The sequence below is a fragment of the Cebus imitator genome, unplaced genomic scaffold, assembly GCF_001604975.1.
Source record: "Cebus imitator isolate Cc_AM_T3 unplaced genomic scaffold, Cebus_imitator-1.0 Scaffold61, whole genome shotgun sequence".
NCBI lineage: Eukaryota > Metazoa > Chordata > Mammalia > Primates > Cebidae > Cebus > Cebus imitator.
Window position 1 is genome coordinate 5,487,137 of NW_016107376.1, and position 17,569 is coordinate 5,504,705.

A 17,569-nucleotide genomic window follows, 5' to 3' on the forward strand; every position below is an offset into this window, starting at 1 on the left:
TTTTTATCTCTGCAGTGAACATTTAAGAGAAAACAAAATTCATTTCTTGCTAGTCGGGTGGAAACAACTTATTTAAAGAAACTAAGAGTGAGCAAAATAAAAGTAGATTAAAGACAGAAGTAAAATGTTTAGAATACTTTGGTAATCAGGCATTAAATTATGTCAGTGGGAGTATGATTCCAAGTTCATAATGTCATCGCAACTTAATTAAAATAATAGATATAAGTCCGCCTTTGTTAGATAATATTATTTAATCCAGTAGTTTTATAATCACTGTTTTTTTCCTTGAGGTAAAAAACCATTGTATCTCTTCAAATTATTAAACAACCTTAAAATAACAACGTCCTGTTTCCTGAACATTTATAAATTCAATTTATATCATTTAGGCTTATTGGTACTTTTCTCCAAGTCGAGATTGTGACTTTGGTTATAAATTCCTCTGGTTTGAAAAAGTAGTGATTTCTTAATACTTGGGAGATAGTTTTTATAATAATTAGTTGTATATTTATAATGTAAAACAAGGAGCTCAACTGCTTATGACTGATCTGAGCAGGCAGTGTTGTGTACTGTGCTGTGACAATTAATGATTTAGGCCTGACATTCCAGGTGACTCGTTACACCATCGGAGCTTGCATACTCACAGCTGTTCTATGCTTGCTTTAAAAAATGCCTGATTCAGTCCTCAGGTGATGGTGCATTATTGGCCTGTCTTTCATCCACTTGGTTAAATGAACTTTTAGTTGATGTACTTCAGTTAACTTCAGTGACCGCCCACCACTGCTTCGTGTTGACCCACTTTTTCAGTAGAGGATTGGAGGGGATAGCATTTGTCAACTACTGTACACAGGAAAGAAAGGGATCGTGTAACCCTGTTTTGAAAAATTCTGTTGAAACTTACCAGCTGCTTAGTACTGGTACTTCCTGTTTCCAAAGCCAGTGTTTATGCAATGCCACACTCCATTGTGAGATTGTTTATTGCCTTTAGCAGAACTTCTGGCATGGAGACCCCGCCTCTCATTTATGAGAGATCTCCAGGTTACAACTGGCCCAATCCATTCCTCACCGGCAGTACCAGCCTTCATCCCTCTCCTGCCTCCCTTCTGTTGGGTGGCAAAGACCTTGTTGGGTGAATACGTTTCATCCAGTGACTGCTCCAGCACATTCCTCCTGCCCAGTCTGAGTCCCGGCCCTTATGGCTCTCTGCCTGCCATTGTCTTGGCATTGAATTAAGCCTGGCACCTTTGCCCTGTCTGTGCAATGCTAGCACCCACCTCCCTTCCTTTAGTAAACATACTCATGATGGGTGTCAGTTTCTCATGCCTGCAGTGCTGTGAACTAGGTCCTGCTGCCGTAAAGTCGGTGGAAAGTATTCATGGGGGAGGTGTGTTTGTCGGGTCGGCAGTGGGAGGGTAGAGGAAAAAGATAAAAAAACCCCGTTTCTGACTCTCTGAAGAGGCGAGGGCAGCTAACCTGAGATGCTTGTAATGAGGTGAGTCAATGTGTACTATACATTAATTACATGTGATATATGTATGGTATTGAGCCTCTTAGGATGGGCCAGAGGTGTCAATCCATGCAGCGAGCCTGGGAGATGAAGACAAGGAAAAATGGGCTCTGAAAGCCACCTGACCCCCTCTGAATGGCTTTAAGACAAGTCAGCCTGCATTTGAAGCCTGGCCCTCCCATTATTAATTGTATGAATTTCAGCAAGTTTCTTAGTCTCTCTGGCCTTGAGAACCTACCTGAGAGTGTTGTAAAACTTCACTGAGATAATGGCAGTTAGGACTGCCCAGCTCAAAGCTAGTATTAGTTGAGTAATTATTGTCCTTGTTTTTGTTGCTGCACTAGGAGCAGCTGATACAGGGCAGAGCTGGGCTGAGTTTCTGAGTCTAAAGCTCAGGCTCCTTCTTTGAGTCATGCTATTACTATTGCCTTGTCTCTTTTGGCCAGGAAGAAAAGTACCTCAATTCTTAGTGTCTCCTCTACTGTTTTTGCTCAGTTTCTTGTGTGTTGGGGTTAAATGGCCCTTGACTCTCTGTTCCTGGTACCAGGGACTGGCGAACTTCCTTCTACCCATTGTTAATTTGAGCTAAGGGTGTGGAATTTTGTTCAGCTGCCTAGAACATTATATAGATAGAATTATTGTTTTGGCATTAAGAAACCTGTTAGCTGACTTTCACTGTGTTTTTTTTTTTAAATGAAGGAAAATGCAGTTGAAGCTAATTTCATTTTACTTGTGGATAAATTGTTGGAACTGCCTTACAAAGTATGTTAATAAGTGGGGGGAATGGACTGTTTCAGTCATCTTTATTCCGCGGCTTTCATCATGATGTAGGGGAAAGACATACTCACTGTGAACAAATATAATTATTGAAGTCATCTTTAATTTGTATTCCCTTCCTCATTCACATACAGGTAAAAAGATTTGAGATTATTTTTTAACAATTGGAGAAGAGTAGTTTAGAGATTAGGTGGAAGAGAAGATGATGTCTTACTATCAGTAATACTAACCCAAATAAAACTGTTTAAATGTTTCCCATTTGGAAGGGATCCTGAAAAGTGGTGTACAGCACCTTACCCAAACGTACATTTCTGTTGGACGTTTTCGTGTGCTTTCACTAGTCTTAAGAGAGCTGCCAATTTATTGTGGCAAGTTTAAGTGAATAAGGGCAGGATTTTTCAAGCTGCTGGGCAGTCTGTTAATGGGTCATAAAATTAGTTTAGTGGGTCACAACAAGTATTACAACAAAGTGAAATAATGAACTCTTTTTTTTTTTTTAATAGAGTCTTATTGTGTCATCCAGGCTGGAGTACAGTGGCGAGAATTTGGCTCACTGCTACCCTTCCACCTCCCGAGTTCAAGCGATTCTCGTGCCTCAGCCTCCTGAGTAGCTGGGATTATGAGTGTGTGGCTGGCTAATTTTTCTATTTTTAGTAGTAACAGGGTTTTGCTATGTTGACCAGGCTGGTCTTTAACTCCTGGCCTCAAGTAATCCACCCACCTTAGCTTCCCAAAATGCTGGGATTATAGGTGTGCGCTACCATGTCTGGCCAAAATAATGAACTTACCAGAGTATACAACATGTCGTGAAGGCAAGTATTTCTCCTGGAAAGCTTGACTTCATTTTTTTTTCATTGTGGGGTGTGTGGGGGTATTGGTCCATTGTATATAAATAAGGTGGGTTACAGACAGATAAGTTTGAAAGCCTCTGATCTGGAATATTTTAGAAAGTTTATCAGACTGTTTTTTTTTTTTTTTTGAGACCAAGTCTTGTTCTGTTGCCCAGGCTGGAGTGCAGTGGTGCAGTCTCGGCTCACTGCAACCTCCACCTCCTGGGTTGAGGTGATTCTTCTGCCACAGTCTCCTGAGTAGCTGGGACTACAGGAATGTGCCACCACACCTGGCTAAGTTTTTGTATTTTTAGTAAAGATGGAGTTTCACCATGTTAACCCAGGATGGTCTCTATCTCCTGACCTCATGATCTGCCCACCTCGGCCTCCCAAAGTGCTGGGATTACAGGCGTGAGCCACTGTGCCTGGCCCAGAATTATTTGGAGCAAGTCTAATTGTGCATACGAGGAAGTGCTTATAATGGAGTCTTTCTTAGCTATATTTCCATCACCATTGAGTATATTCACCGTGACCCTTTTTAGGGTTTAAGACTTTGGTCATCACAGTGACAATGTTTTGCATGTTCCTTCTTTCTGTGGTTCCCCACTAAGATCTTCCCAAGCATCATTTCTAAGTGGGAGAGTCACACATAGCCAAGCCAGTTGTCCCAGGCACAATTATACAGAGTAGATGTGACCACACAGACTGTCCTTTTCAGATTAAAAATGTTTGGTTTCTCTAAGGCTGTCATTTTTCTTTACACTAAAAACAATAGTTCGAGATCCTTTACAATAGAACTGCACTGTATGGCATGGAAGGCAGGTCTCCGAGAGGCTGAATGTGTGGCAAAAGTAGACAGGAGGCACAGTCCAACCTCTGTAGGGTTGAAATATGAAAAACTAGTGTCACAGGCCACAAAGAAGGCTCCAAAGGTTAAGTAACATTTGCCCAAACATTACTTGCCACCAAGAAGGCACTGTCACCTGGGAGACCGTGGTTGCAGTGGGAGGCTGAGTGAGACTGTCTCATAAATAAATAAATAACATTACTTGATCATAGAATTGGGGAGAATTTGATAAAGCCAGAAAGATACAAATAGGGACTGTTGTTCAGACTGGCATTTCAGTAGATGAACCTATAAAAGGAGAAAAAGAGATTCCTTAACATTGGTGATAATATAGTTATCAGGTATAACAATTTTTAGTAATAGTGATACAGAGATTTTTTTTCCAGAGATAATGTATTTTGTAACTGGAAAATAAGGTTTATGTCTTCAATTCTAAAGATTCATAGATGAAATTAGGAAAATAATGTCCTTCCTAATTAACATGTCCTGGGTACCGTTGTGTTTATGTATTTTCTACTCTAAACTGAATTTTAAAATCTTGGATAAAGTATACTCGCAAATACTTCAAATCCTACTCAGTTTGGCATTTGTAAGGTTATCGGCTGGGCATGGTGGCTCATGCCTGTAATCCCAGCACTTTGGGAGGCCAAGGCAGACGGATCACCTGACCTCAGGAGTTCAAGACCAGCCTGGCCGATATGGTGAAACCCCATCTCTTCTAAAAATATAAAAATTAACTGGGCATGGTGGGTGACTGTAGTCCCAGCTACTCAGGAGGCTGAGGCAGGAGAATTGCTTCAACCTGGGAGGCAGAGGTTGTAGTGAGCTGAGATTGCGCCGCTGCACTGCAGCCTGGACTTATAAACCAAAATTTAAAGAGTTACTTTTGGATTTTGTTCTTTCAACTCTGAGTTGCCTCGGAAAACTTTTAAAAGAATTGTCTCATTTTTCACAGCCTTTGTACTGCATTTTAAGTACTCACTCCATTTAAGAAGGTAAAACTACTGTAATTAAGCTTTTCAGGTTAACTTTTTTTTTTTTAAGGCATAAAGGAAGTAGTTAGCTATGATACATCTGTGGTTTCTTGTTAGAGAATTATTTTATAATTGTTCCTGCAGAAATGATTAATGATTTCCTTTACATCCAGCTGTCAGTAAAAGTTTTCATTATGAATATGTTGACATGTCCTCTGTCCTTGTCCCTTTCATTTAAAGTAACCAGTAGCTGCTATTTATGTAAATTTTAAAAAGATACTGTTAAAAGAGTTCTGACCTTTGTGATAAGAGCTGTGAGGGAAGTCAAAGCTGGTGGCATGCTGGGTTCTTGGGTGATGAATTCTGTTGCAACAAAAGAAATGAAACCATGACAGCTTGGGTCACTTCAGGGAAAGCTCTGCTTAATGTGGACTTAGAATCAGGTAGAGCATTTACTAAAGGGTTCCCATGCCACCCTATTCTGTTCTTTCCCTGAGTCATTATTGCTGCTATAGGATTTAAATCTCTCGATAATGGGCTGGGTGCGGTGACTCATGCCTCTAATCCTAGCACTTTGGGAGGCTGAGGTGGGCAGATCACCTGAGGCCAGGAGTTCAAGACCAAGCCTGGCCAACATGGTGAAACCCGTCTCTACTAAAATATAAAAATTAGCCAGGCATGATGGTGGGTGCCTGTGATTCCAGTTACTTGGGAGGCTGAGACAGGAGAATCACTCGAACCCGGGAGACGGTTGTTGCAGTGAGCGGAGATCACACCATTGCATTCCAGCCTTGGCAGCTGAGCAAGACTGTCTCAAAAAATAAATAAAATAAAATAAAATCTCTTGATGATGTGTTGAGACTCTGGGGAAACATTACTTAACTATAAAAGTATTAGGTAGTAACAGACTTGACTGCAATGCAATGAATTGCCAGCGTGAGTAATTTGATGGAGGATGTATTGGTTCTTGGGGCAAAAGCCCTCATACCAGACAACCAAGGACTAGAGCGGCAGACTCCGGGGTAGATGGTGGTGGTTCTTACAGACTTGTGTAGTGGGAGGAGGAGTGACAGTTAAGGCTTTGTTTTGAGAGAGACAGAGAGAGAATTGACTTGAGGATGGAAGCTACAAAGTAAACACTAGATTATTGCAGTCGTCTTAAATGATCCTTAAAAGCATCCTGTTTGAGTCAGGATGAATGGGACCACTTCACTTCTGTAGGATCTGGATTATGACTGATGTCCCTGTTCCTCATCACTAAAATGAAGTAATATTTCTCCAAGGCCTCCTTTAACTCTAGAATTACATGAATTTTTGAAATGTTGAATATTTTCCAAACAGCTTCCTTTCCATTCCCATAAGAAAAAAGGCTGTTATGCTATGTAGACCTTGAGGCACCCGATGTCTGTCTGGGTATTTACCAGTGAGCCCTTTGTTTTTAGGCTTTCATCGTTCTGTGTTCCTTGTTTGCCAAGGAGGATGCTGTCATTTTCCCATTCTGCTTTTAAGTTTTCCTGTGTCTGTTACTGTCTGTACAGGTAGTGAAAGGCTTCAGCTGAGTCCTGTGGGGAGATGAGTTTCTGGATTTGGGTGTGCTGTCATGGGGTGACCGAGCTCACTGGTGATGGTGAGTGAGCGGTCTCATGTAGCCAAGGTTGCCTTGCTTTTGTTTACTCGTGACTCGGCAAGGCAGCCTGTGGGAAAATGGCAAGGCCTGGTGTCTTGGAACTGGCAAGGCCTGGTGTCTTGGAACCACAAGCCTCCAGAGGGAGTTGCATTAATGTGCAGAGTTGAATCAGAGAAGGTTCAGAGTTGGTGTAGTTTATTGCCTTATTCCAGTGCCCACGCTCACTACAAATGTGTTTACATTTCAACTTTTGCTAAAGCCCGCTTAGTTTAAAAGGGAGGCTTCACGTAAATGGAAAAGCTGAGGCTAAAAGGTCCAAACTTCTCTCATCTTTGTTACTTATTGAAGCTTTCATTATAGATGCTGTGAGTACTCAGCATTTCTAAGAAACTCCCATTGCCCTTATTTCCCTTTTAGCTTGGAGCTGGGATCCAGCGTAGCTAAATGAGGGGCCTGGCTTTGCCCCTTGTCGGGAGGATGGCCTGCCTTTGAAGGCAGTTGAATTTTGTATATGTCTTAGTCTCGTCAGGCCGCCATGACAGATACCATAGACAGTGGCTTAAACAATAGATGTTTATTTCCTCACTCTTGTGGAGGCTGGAAGTCCCAGATCATGGTGCCAGCAGATTGGGTTCCTGGCTTGCAGACAGCCATCTTCTCACTGTGCCCTCACATGGTATTGGGGCTGGAGGGTGCAGGGAGAGAGATTGAGAAAGAGCGAGCTCTGGTCTCTTTTTTTATAAGGACACTGATCCCATCATGTGGGCTGTAGCCTCATGACCTCATCTAAACCTAATTATCTTCCAAAGGTCCTACCTCCAAATACTGTCACTTTGGGGGTTAGGGTTTGAACATATGAATTTTGGGGGGACTCAGCATTCAGTCGGTAACAGTGTGTGTGCCCCGCACGCGCGTGCGTGTGTCTGTGTAGATCAGGGTTGATCAGAGTCTACCTGACAGCCATTGCCATCCTCTCTTCCCTGCTGGGTGCAAATTTGCATCCCCCCCCCCACCTTTGCGCGGGAGTGATCATCTGACCCTGTTCTGGCCAATGAGGTGGGGGGAGGAAGTCCCGGGGGCTTCTGGGAGTGCCTTCCATCCCAGCAGGGGCGCTGCCTCCTGAGGGGTGTCCCTGCCGTCCCTCCCTCCCCTGTGTGCCTGGGGCGGCTGAGGCAGGGCTAGAACAGCCCAGGTCCCTCCTGCCAAGCGCTGAAGCCGCCCTGGGCTAACTGCAGCGTTCTCCTGTGAGCTGCAGAGGAGCCCTGCGCTTCCTGCTACTTGCAGCCAGGTGCTGTTACCTGTGCCCCACGCATCCTCAGGGACCTGTCCACAGGGCACCTGTGGCAGGAGGTGCAGTCGGAAGAGCGTATGGTCCCTGAGGCCTCCCTGTGCCTCCCCCTGGACCCCGGGGTGTCCCTGTTTGCAGTTGTTGACCCTTGGGTGCGTCTGTCGCGTCTGCTTTCTTCTCCTCCAGGCTGGGAGCGCCTGGACCACATCTCGCTCCCCTCTCGATCTTTAGGCCCACCCTGTGCTCCCCCGTAGGAAACATAGTGACCGGTTCAGTCACCCAGCCAGTGCTCTGGGTCCTGGTGTTGCTGACAGCTGTTGGTTTGCTCCTCTCTTGATTTTGGTGTCCTCTCTAAGAAGCCTACCTATTTGGTCGTTCACAGAAAGCCCACGAGGTGGCCGGAAGAAAGGGACATGGGAAAATAGAGTATAATTAAAAGGGCCTGGGCCATGGAAATAGCTGTTCTCTAGGGTTTGGTTAGAGACAGACAGTCCTCCAAAGACGCAGACAGAGATGCTTCCCAGTCCTCACGCTCAGTTTTCATTGTGGAAGCAGAAATCAAATAAGAGCCAACTTAAATTCTTTTAATTATGGAACATTCTAAGCATCCAGAAAAAACACATCGTTGCCACCATTGTTTCTGGCATTAAGGTCTCTTTTCTCTTTTTAAGAGTGAAAAATGTTTTCCAGACAAACACTTAACTAATTCAGTATGTCAAAAGCGAAAAATACAGGCTGAACATCCCAAATCCAAAACTTCTTGAGCGCTGACATGCTGCTCAGAGGAAATGCTTACTGAAGCATTTTAGATTGTAGACATTCAGAAATATTCCAAACATTTGGAAATATTCTAAAATCGGAAAAGCTTTGAAATCTGAGACCCTCCTGGCGTTTCGGATAAGGGATGCTCAACTTGTAGTAAGTGAGTGGTTGGAAGTTAGAACATATGCATCCGTAGAAACAAACCTATTTGACCCAAAATTTGGCCAACGTACAGAGATTTGAGATGAAAAACTTACAAAATGATAGGGTGACTGTGTGATTTTACTAGTAAGGAAACAAACCCGGAGAAGTGAAGTCAGGATTTAGGTTTGTGGACCTTTTATTTAGGGTCCTTTCTACTCTGCCATACATTCCTAGTTATTCTGACAACAGTGTCGAATTTCATCAGCCGGAAACCACTAGGAACACATGTGGTTATCCAGAAGTTGGTCAGCCAGGGCCAGTGTACCTACAAAACTCCTGGGATTATTTTGGAAAGGCAGACTTGGGGTTGTGCTTGTACTGAGTGATTTGAAGGCAGAATTAGGGAATTGGGGCCAGATCTGGGTTGGAGGTGGCCAGTAGGCAGGGATGATTCAGTGATTGGCTATCCTAACAATTTTTATCTAGGAGGTAGGGGATTAAAGTGGAGTTAGAGTGTCCACTTCAGTAAAGAATTTGCAGTCATACATGTTGATGAGAAAAGGGGGCATCTGGTTATCTTCGTGGTAGTAACGTGGGCCTGTCTGTGTCCTATTTTGAGCATTCGTTATGTTCTGATGGGAATATTGGGGCCGGTTTGGTGGTCGGTAGGGTTGAATTTAATTTGTTCACCAAGTTAATTTCATTCTGAATGCATATGCGGGAGGAATTGTAGGTTTTAATAGGAGCAAGATGAAGTGGTAAATAGAGATTTAGAGGATGTCTAAAAAACTGTGAGCAGTCACTGTTTTTTAAACATTGTAGCTGCTCAGTGAATACTGCAAATTAAAAAAGACAAATGGTTAGTTTTCTCCTATCTCGAGAAGCTTTAAAAATCATCATAATGATTTTGTACTGAATTTTGATAGGCTATAGAAGCAGATAAAACTGTCGAGCTGTTATTAAAGTGTACTTATAATTGGAATATATTTTTATAGTCTTCAAATATGCTGTCCAGTTACTGATCAGGAGGTACCGTGAATGGTGATGTTACTCACAGTGCCAAAACACCCCCAGATCAGTGGAAAATGTGGACAAGGAATTTAGGAAATTTACAAGAGCAGTCAGAAGCTGGAGGCAGTGTTGGATAGTGAAGAGTGACCCGGGTTCCGATCTTGGTCCTAGTCCGAGCTGTGCCACCATGTGGTCCAGAATGTCGTTGCCAACTCTCTGAACTTAGTCATTTCATCTCTCTGGGCCTCGGTTTCCTCATCTGTCATAAAGAGGAAGTTGAACACATGGTGTCTGTGTTCCTTCTAAAGTTTCTGTCATTAAGTCTGTTTGAAGATAGAGTCTGTTCTTTTGGAACTTCTAGTTTCTTTGGCCAGTTGGGCCAGGTCATAAACATTATGGAATTATTATTCAGCTCATGAAGACAGGAATGTCTGAGGGCTTTGAAAGCTTGTCCAGAAGGAAATTTTTCCTTCCTCTCAGGAATGATTAGGCCTAAATCAGCCATCTTCTTAGTCCATCCCCTTTGTAGTTTCCTGAGATGAATGACCGAGGTGTTTTCTCCTTAGAAAATAACATGGGAGAAAAATACCAAGGGAGACTTTTTATTCAGGAACTTGCAGTTTAGGAATTAAGTGTGATAACTTCCATTCTGCTGATTTTAATTTTGGGACCATAAAATGACATAATATAAATATTTAAGGATTCTGTTAAATGCAAATTTTGAAATCATGCCAAAACCAAAAAAAGGAAAAGAAGTCAGCCAAAAGTTGTTATCATTTCAAAGCTGGTGGCCAGGTGGTTTGGAAACTGTGTATGGGATTGCTACATGGAAGCTGTGGATGGGATTCCTCCACTCTAGCAGGCAACAAATGCCTTGTGTGGTTAGTCAGTATCATGCTGCATGCTGTTGCTGATAGCATGCTAATTTTTGCTTACATGTGCTGGTATTTAACGTGCACTTAGATCTAAATATCTTTTTTTAGCCTTCAAAGATGTCAACCAGGTATTCATCAAGAGGTATGTTAATGGGGATGTTGGTGATAGTGCCCAAGATGCCCCCAACCCCCAGATCAGTAGCTTTGTGACAGAAGTGCCGAACCACTATGAAGCTGATCAGGCAACAGTGGGATGCGTCCTGCCATAAATTTAGCAGAAAGAGCACAGAGCATGCATCCAAATAGGAGGGTTAATATAGAGAGGCGCTGTAGCAAAGTGATTCAGAGCATGGTCCCTGGAGCTAGTTGCGTGATGCTGACACTTAATTAGCTTTGTGGATTTAGGCAAGTCACCTAGCCTCTCTGGGCCTTAATTTCCCCATCTGTCCAATGGAATAAATTCAATGTCTACCGCAAAGTTTATATGACACTTAGCAAACATGAAAAGACAGGTTGCCGGGCCCATCCTCCAGAGACCCTGATTCACTGCATCTCAGGTATTTGCGTTTAACCAATTCCATGGTGGTGCTCATGCTTCGGACCCTGGGATGACACTGAGGATTGCGTGCTGTGCGTTTGTACACACAGACACACATGTAGGCATTTAGTTTACTAAATAAAGGGCATACTCTTTGGAACCTGATGTTTTTGTCCTATTTAGTGCATTGTGAATATTTTCCCTTTCATTATTTATTCTAATAATAGATGATTTTAAGCTTCATTGTATTCCTTATTAGATATTTAAATGGTTTCCATTTTTTGCATTATGATAGATCATGCTGGAATAAATATTATTCTGTATACACTTGTCTACATCTCTGTTGGTCTCTTTAGGGTAAATTCCTAAAAGTGGAATTACCAGGTTCAAGGGTGTTCATGATAAGGCCTTTTGCTGCATATTGCCAACAAATTCTTCAGAACGAGAGTAGCAGAAATTTATCGTCTTACAAGTAGTCTATGAGAATAGATGCTGGCTTTCTAAATGTAAGAGAATAAGGAGAAAACTTCATCATTAACTTTTTTCATGTATATTTGGGCTTTGGTGGGAGTAGGCAAGAAAAATATCCATGGATTTATAGAGTAAACAAAGGTATGTCAGGAAAAACTAGAGAGGAATAATAGGGCTGAACTGTGACTCAATTTCAGGGGGGTTTCTGGGATTCAGACTTGAATTAATTGAATGATGCTCTAATGTATACTTGATATCAGTGATTTTATGCGAAGAAGAATAAATATTGGCTTTTTTTATTTATCACATATGGTATGGGTGACTATTGCTGCTAGTTCAAGGGTCTTGATTTTTTAAAAATGTGTTTCTTGACTGTGGTAGCTGGGAGCCCCAGGATTGAGATTTTGATTAAATAACATCTGCTCCACTCTGCCTTCCTGTGTGGGTCTCTCTAACCCTGGGCCAAGGAGTTGAGGTTTTCCTTGGGGTGCTTGGAGTAGGGGTGGGTGCAGCTTGGGAAATTCAGCATCAGTACCTAAAAACTTAAAGTAGGCTTCATGTAAGAAGTCAGTGATTCTTAGGAACGGGGGTACGTGTGAGTGGAGGCCAAGGTGGGGCCCTGCACAGGTCGGTCAGGCCCTCAAGGTGGGACAAGAGCTGTAGAGCCCTTGGTTATAAGCCTGTGTGGTGGAGACCAGCAGATAAGCCAAACTCTTCTCTGTTATCAGAACATTTCACTAATAAGGGACCTCAAGGGTCATCTGGCGCAGCCTTCTCTTTTTGCAGCTAAGGAAGCTAAGAATTTATTATTTCAGTTAAGCTTTACCATATAGTAAGTTTTGTTTTTTTTTTTTTTTTTTTTTTAAGTTTTTAGGATCAGTTAGCAAACAGAATTGGCTGCTTTTTATTTCCTTTTTCTGGAAGAGCTGAACTTTGGAGAGTTGTGGCTGCATGGTGGACGGGAGAAGCGGGAAGGACACAGTGCAGTCGTGAGTGAGGGTGGCCTGTGGTCTCTTCGGTCTGGGGAACGGGCTGATTTCAACTCCTTCTGCACTGCTCCTGAACTGGTTTTCTTCTTGGAATTCAAAAAAGTGTTTTCTTCTTTTCCTTTTAGCAAAGAAACACATATGACAGTTATTCCTTTTAAATAGCTCCCCTGAATATAAGCTGTGCCTTTTGCCACTGGGTGACACTGTTAGACCACAGAACATTCTTCACTGGTAAAATCAAGAGTTCTTGAATTTCAGATTTCATCAAGCTACTTTACATAGGAGAGAGAAACTCCAAATCATTTAATAGTCATCTATCAAATGTTATTTGATAAGTGTAATTTATCAGTTTTAACGCCAATGAGTTTAAGGTAATCAGTTATTAAATAATTCCATTAATTGGGCAGGATTCAATTGCCTAAAAAATTTGCAGATTACTGTGCTGCATATTAAAGAACTACTAATTATTTCATGGGACTATTTATGTAAGCCGATGTACTAATGTATCTATTTCCCACCAGAGAGAAGTCTAAGTTACCTTTCTTTGGCAGAAGACTCACTGTTCATACACAGCAATTAATGTTACAGACTTTTAGTGAGGATTTTTTTGAGCCATCTTATTGAAGAGGAAGGAAGTCTGTTGGTTAGAGAGATGGATATTTGGTTCTCTATACTGGGATGTGTTAAGAAGAATGTATGTCTCACTAGTTCCGATGTCTTTCAAAGTCAAATAAAGACAGAGAATTGGTGCAAAGCATGGGTTGACTCTGTTTTTGGCTCCTTTTGAAAATCTGATGTCTACCCTTCTGAGCATAACTTGAGCATTATCTGGTCAATTTCAGCTGACCACTAAGTGTGGCTAATATGTTTCTGAGGATAAGAAATGAGTGCGAGTAAGGCCTTCCCTTTGTGGGCTTACCATGAGAAAGAAGACAACTTTAAATTTCATTTTAATAGAAGCAGACTTTAGTATCCTAGGAGAGGTATTAACTGAGTCCTGCAGGAATGTAAAGGGGAAACACTGAGGAGGAGCCAGGGAAGATTTGGTGGAGTGAGTCCCTACATTTGGATACTCTAAGCCGCCAGTGTTATCCTTTTCATTTGATACTTTTTTTTTTTTTTTTTTACAATGGAGTCTTGTTGCATTGCCCAGGCTAGAGTGAAATAGTGGGATCTCGGCTCACTGCAACCTCTGCCTCCTGGGTTCAAGTGATTCTTGTGCCTCAGCCTCCTGAGTAGCTGGGACTACATTGTTTTTAAAATTTGAGATGGAGTCTCACTGCATTGCCCAGGCTGGAGTGAAGTGATGTGATCTCAGCTCACTGTAGCTTCTGCCTCCTGAGTGCAAGCAATTCTTATGCCTCAGCCTCTCCCAAGTAGCTGGGACTACAGCTGGGACAGGGAGAGGGTTGTCCATGCCTGGCTTATTATTTATTTATTTATTAGTAGAGACGGAGTTTTACGTTGTTGGCCAGGCTGGTCTCAAACTCCTGACCTCAAGTGATCTGCCTGCCTCAGCCTCCCAAAGTGCTGGGATTACAGGTGTGAGCCACCATGCCTGGCCCATTCAGTACATTTTAATAAGGTGCATACAGTGTGACATACAGCCTGGGGTTGGGGGAGGCAATGACTGGAGATTTGTGGGCCTCTGGAGGTCAGCCAGAGGCATAAGGAGTCGGTGGTTCCAGGTTTCTCCTAGCTCTTCTGTGTCTGCTAGTCACTGTGTGGCCACTGCTACTTTGTGTGGCTTATGTACAAGTCATCATGCCAGAGCAGAGGGGAGAGGCTGGAAGTCACTCAGAGGTCTTTTCCCTTCTGCAGAGATTCACTTCTGTGCCCTTTAAGGGGAGACAACATGGAAACGCGTGGGAAATGAGCTCACAGGGCAGGGAAGTACCTGGGGCAAGGGGCGTCCAGTGCGGTCTTCCATAGCAGTTCAAACCAGAGGAGATCTCCCTGGAGGAGAGGCCCGAGGAAGATGGGGGAGGCAGGTTGTGAGCTGGTCTTTGCAAGGTGCCTGGAGTTTTACTGGCTGGGGGCAGAGATTTCTGCCCCCAAGAGGAACTTGGGAGCAGAGGTGGAGACGGGAATGCGCATGGGCTCAGTGTGTACTGGTTGACTGGAGTTGATGCCAGAAAGTTAAGAACCACACATGTGAAAAGGTAATTGAGGACTTGCTCTCGAGAAGTTTGAGGCCACGGAAGGCCAAGCAGTTTAGCATCCTCTCCTGAGGTGACAAATGATGCTCGGCTTGGCGGCCCTGATCTGATTAAATGAGTTAGCTCATTGGATTTGACTGAGGATGCAGCTGGATTAGAGGGAAAGGCGGCTGGGGGAGGGGGGGTGGATGGAGGCCATGGAGAAGCCAAGTGCACAATTCCCAGGATGAGAGAAGAATGACTGGTGATAGGGATGATTTTCAGATGCATTTATGGAAGGGAACTGACTATCGATCCTGTACTCAGGGTTGAAACCTGTGTGACGGGACCTTTGGGAAAAATAAGGAAGTTACGGAAAGACGGCGAGGGATTGTTTCTCAGTGGAAGAATGGTGTGTGTGGTGTCTTCTTTGTTGCTTTTGAGAAACAATAGCTCCAACTCAAATTTGCCTTGGATGACTTCTGCTACAGTGTAAGCCCTGAGGGGTAGGATTGGCTGTGCCTGAGTGTCCTCTCCAGCATCTGGGCAGTATGTGGCACCTCGGAGCCTTCAGTAAATGGTGAGTCAGGTAGAGCTCAACTGGACGCTTGTTGATCCTGAGGTGAACATTCCAGATCGAAGTTGGAATTTCAGAGCCAGAGCTCGGGAAGACAGGAAGGATCTTCATACACGCTTTAGAAACAGCTCACGTAGCAGAAGGGGTAAAGGTGTGTGGGGTCTCCAGAGGCATGATTGGGAGAAGAGGACAGGGCTGTGGCCCTCTGCCTGGACTACTGGTGGCACTAAAGGAAGGGAAGAGGAAGCATGGGCAGGAAGCTGGGGCGGACGAGGGGATCACCAGCCACAGACCCAGAAGAGGCGCAGGAGAGTGTCACCAAAGGAAGGAGCCCTGGATGGCCTGAGGGAAGCCCCCTGTATTGGACTGTCAGGCAGATAGGAACATGCTGCTTGCTGCAAATATTTAAAGAATCACATTTGTTTTCTGTGAGTGACCACGGATCACAGCTGTTGAGACAGACCTTGAGGACCAGAAGCACAGGTACTTCTTACTAGAAAAAGCACCTGACAGGCCAAGTGACACTGCCAGCCCCTAGGTAGCAGTTGGTCTGGGGAACATTAGCCAAGGCCCTTCTCAGAGTGAAATTTCTCTAGAATAGTTCTCAGGCCCAGCCATTGTCCTGGGAATAAGCCCAAATGCACTTGTTTGGTTGATCAACATTCTGCTTTTGGGCTTCAGATGGGACTAACTAGGCTGGGACATCCAGAACTGCAGAGTAGAGCTGGCTCTGGCTGTGTGTCACCTCCATATGGTGGAGATGGTGGGCATCTGGTTGCCCTCATTTCTCACATAGATGCGCTGCTGTCAGCTCAGCCTCGGGGACATTCTTCCCTCCCATCACAAACTACTCACAGGATGAGGGTAGTTCTGCAGCCTGCCAGGGAGTTCTAGAATCTGTGCAGGAGTGGAGGAAGTGAGTGTGCAGGGTTTATGTCTTACCTAGGACTTTCAACTGAGTGAAGAAAATCACCAAGGATCAGCCTCTTGCCAAGACAAGGGGCTGTTGTAGGTGGCTGTGGACCCTTGAAGGATTTTATTCACCTCTTAAACCATTTTTACCTCCTCCCCTGAGCCAGGGATTTAATGAATCTTTATTTATTTTATATTAGTTTTCTTCTATCTAGAGACTTCTGTTCTCACACCCTAGAGTGTTTTTGTTATTGTTTTCATTTTCTCTCTTTATTTTGTCTTCAATCTTTTCTAAGTTTGTTTGACTATCCAACTTTCTGGCAAAACTGGATGATGCAAGAACTGCTTTGTTTTTTAACTTTGGCTTTGATCATGATGTATTTGGACAGTATAGAAAATGCCTCTTTTTAACCAAGATTCAGGCTTTGGGGAGGTAGAAGGCAGAGAAATTTAGTTGCAGGAGGGATTTGCTAGTTTCCATGGAAAGCAAGCCAAACTGATTGGTTGACGATTAGCCTTACTTTCTTCTGACAGCAGCTGGGTCTTGGGTGCCCAGCTTTGGCACAAGTGTCTCTGAGATCCTGCTCCAGTCATTGTCTTTCTCCCTCCCTGTCCCCTCTTTGTCATCCTTCCCGGTCCACATTGGAAAAATGAATGGAGGCCAAGATTGGGTTCATCCTTATTCTTCCTTGTCTTAAACTAGTGTAATTGTGGTCTACGGTCATTCACTTTTATGTTGCTGGAGCATTATGTAACGGAGAGTTAGAGTCATGAATTAGTTTGTTGGGACTGTTTGCCCACTTTGTTGGGCATCTGCCATGTGGCCAAGTACTGTGGATGGTAGCTATTTTCTGTGAGTTTTCACAAATGCTTAGACCAGCTGTGCACATGCACATGTACTGCCTCTCATTTCCAGTTGAGGAAATCAAGACTCAGGTTAAACTATTTTATAAAATCACGTAACTGATGAGTGACCTAACCAGGGATTCTAATCCAAGATGGGTGGTCTTCAGGCCTGATGCTTTTTTTCCATTATGCTGTATAACTTCCCATGGACTGGACACAGTTAAAGATGGATGAAATAACAGAACTGTCAGAATACAGCCGCAACCTAGTGACTCTGGACAGTAATTTTAATAGCTATGGAACATGTACTCTTTGTGGGCATGCAAAAAAGTGTACTGATTGAGGGTGAATTTTCAGAGGGAACACACCTGTGTCACAAGAATCTGTATTTTCCAGAAACAATCTTATCCAGACCGTGGAAGCGCCATTTTTATTTTCATCTCTTCACTCCCCAACTAA

The 17,569-nt window shown here is 43.5% G+C and overlaps 1 protein-coding gene across 7 annotated transcripts in view; it reads left to right on the top strand.

The window, feature by feature from the left end:
* FAM107B (family with sequence similarity 107 member B) overlaps positions 1-17,569 on the top strand; it is a 245,333-nt gene that overhangs the window by 209,945 nt on the left and 17,819 nt on the right. The window contains exon 1 of one of the 7 annotated variants that reach the window (XM_037739019.1): positions 1,468-1,489. The exons of the other annotated variants lie outside the window; for them this stretch is intronic. The gene's annotated coding sequence lies outside the window, so the exon portion shown is untranslated. Of the gene's footprint in view, positions 1-1,467; positions 1,490-17,569 lie in introns of those variants that run through there. 7 annotated transcript variants of the gene reach the window in all.